The sequence below is a fragment of the Bactrocera neohumeralis genome, unplaced genomic scaffold, assembly GCF_024586455.1.
Source record: "Bactrocera neohumeralis isolate Rockhampton unplaced genomic scaffold, APGP_CSIRO_Bneo_wtdbg2-racon-allhic-juicebox.fasta_v2 ctg2052, whole genome shotgun sequence".
NCBI classification, from domain to species: Eukaryota; Metazoa; Arthropoda; class Insecta; order Diptera; family Tephritidae; genus Bactrocera; species Bactrocera neohumeralis.
In genome coordinates, this window is record NW_026089951.1 from 17,982 (window position 1) to 20,561 (window position 2,580).

Genomic DNA, 2,580 nt, shown 5'->3' on the forward strand with positions numbered 1-2,580 from the left:
TCTAGGCTAAGTTTGGAGTTTTTATTTAAAAGCCAATTTAAATTTGCAGCTCTTATCTTCATGCAAGTTATTTTACTAGATATGTGTTTTCTCCACGTAAGTCTTCTATCTAGGTGAATACCAAGATAAGTTACGTCGTTCGCTTGGGGTACTAGAATATTGTTCATTTTCACTGCCGGACACATTTTAGGTCTTAGTGAAAACGTAACATGCTTGCATTTTTGTTCATTTACATTTATACGCCAGTTGGCTAGCCATTCTTCGACAGACCTTAAGTGTTCGGCTATTATGTGGCATTTGTTACGGCTCAGTAAAGCTGTGTCATCCGCAAAATCTGAGGTCAATATATTATTAGCTGTAGGAAGATCTGCAGTATATATGATGTATAGAGTTGGGCCTAAAACACTGCCCTGGGGTACACCAGCCCTTATCTGTCGTTCGTCAGATATGAACTTTTACCATAAATTGTCTATTTTTTAAATAAGACTCCAATGTTTTATACAATTCTAAAGGTAGAATGATTTTAATCTTATACAAAAGGCCTTCATGCCACACCTTATCAAGCACCTGAGCCACGTCTAGAAATTGTTCAGCTATATTTCTTACTTACTTTCTGTGCGCAAATGCTTTTCTAATTTCGTTAGTAATTCTATTTACTTGCTCTATCGTGCTATGTTTTTCACGAAACCGGAATTGGTGCGTTGGTATTATATTATTTTCGTGGAGGAAAGGAGACATCTTTGATAGTAACACTTTTTCAAATATTTTAGAAAGACAGGGTAGAAGACTGATTGGTCTGTATGAAGACGGCTGTGTTAAGTCTTTCCCAGGTTTATCTATCAAGATAATCTGCGACTTTTTCCATGAAATAGGATAGTATCCGAGATTAAGAATTGCACTGAAGAGCGAAGAGAGCACATCCACAGCAATATTTGGTAACTCAATTAGCATTTTTGGGGTAATATTATCATGTCCTGGTGACTTTTTTGATTTAAGTTCTTTTATTATTCTAATATTTTCAGTAGGTGAAGTCTTAAAAGACTCGAGTGACTCGTTAACTGTGTTGAGTAAGCTGGACAACTCAAAGTTGTTCTTTGGGCAATTTGGTTGAAATACCTTTTCTAGGTAATTTGCAAAACAATTAGCCTTTTCCTCGTCACTTCGAGCCCAATTTCCGCCCATGTCTCGTATAGGCATGTTGGAGTTAGTTGGTGGCTTCAGGGACTTTTGGGCTTTCCAAAGAGAATTTTGCTTGTACTGTTCAAATTGATAAAATAGTCTATAGCCTCACGTACTACTATATATCCATTTGAATCGGGACGCTTCAATTTAAAGTTGGGGGAGTTAATAACACCAGTTCACATTACATGAACATATTCCTTATCTGTCATAAATATGTAACATGACACTTACGACCCATATGGTCCGTATTGAAACATTATGTGTACTTTGCTAATACTGTCCACCTTAGGTGGTCCCAAAATATAATTTATAGATTGTAAGATGAATCTTTCCACTTGTAGCATATGTCATTTCTCAAGTGGATTGTGGATATACTTCCTAGAATGTAAGATAAATATTTGTATCTAGGTTTAAGCAAAATACTGTATAAAGAAAACGAGGCAGTTGACTACAAGGAGTTGCCCACGGCAGTTGACCACGTTCAGTTGCCCGTCGTTGCTTACAAAACTCAAACAGAGTTATTAATTTACATCTTCTATCCTATCTTGTGTATCTGCACATGCTCATATGAGTGCATGTATACGCATGTGCGCGTTCAGAAATTTTTCATCACTTATCAATATACTTATTACATGTGCGCGCAATGACTTGTTCATACAGTCATATAAACTTATATGTACATATATTTGCATACATTGCCGAATAATGCACAAGCATACAAACATACATATGCGTACACATAGGCGAAGCTGCTATAGCGGCAAGGGGTGACAATCTGCGGCCATTACTTTACTTATGCCATAGAACTCCTATTGCTACGAATATGGAAATGACAACGAAATAATGCAAATATGCATATTTCTAAATGTCATTAATTTCTTTGAAGAAATGAATGATCCTGAGAAGTATAGTCTTAACTTTTCAACGGCCAACGCCAACCAAAAGGAATTCATTCATTAAAATCACCACTCAGAAGTCGTTTTATCCGTTGTAAGCGAATGATTTTCGAATAAACATCATTTCTAATATGCCACAAGACAAAATTAGAAATGAACTTCTTAACCTTACGCTGTCAGATAAAACAAAAATACCTCGTCATCGTGGGTCGATTTCCAAAAAATGTAAATGAAGACCGTACTTCACAGGATCATTTCTGTAGTGAAGTATAGTCTTAATTTTTCAAAGACCAACGTAGGGTATTTCAACAAAAGGGCACATAAAATAGTTGAGAATTCTCAGAAATGAAAGATAAAGGAAAGAAAAAGCAGTATAACTTCAATAATGAACAAGCATACAAACATACATATGCGCAGCAACAGCAGCAGCAAGGAAAGAGGTAACAATCGGCGATCCATTGTATATTTCTTTCATGCATAACCAAATCATAATTAGGACATC

The 2,580-nt window shown here is 36.0% G+C and overlaps 1 non-coding gene across 1 annotated transcript; it reads right to left on the reverse strand.

Moving 5' to 3' along the window:
• Positions 1 to 2,146: 2,146 nt before the first annotated feature.
• LOC126766673 (small nucleolar RNA U3) lies at positions 2,147 to 2,355 on the reverse strand. Its single transcript, XR_007668937.1, has one exon. It is a non-coding gene; the product is annotated as a small nucleolar RNA U3 (small nucleolar RNA).
• Between the last annotated feature and the right edge of the window lie 225 nt (positions 2,356 to 2,580).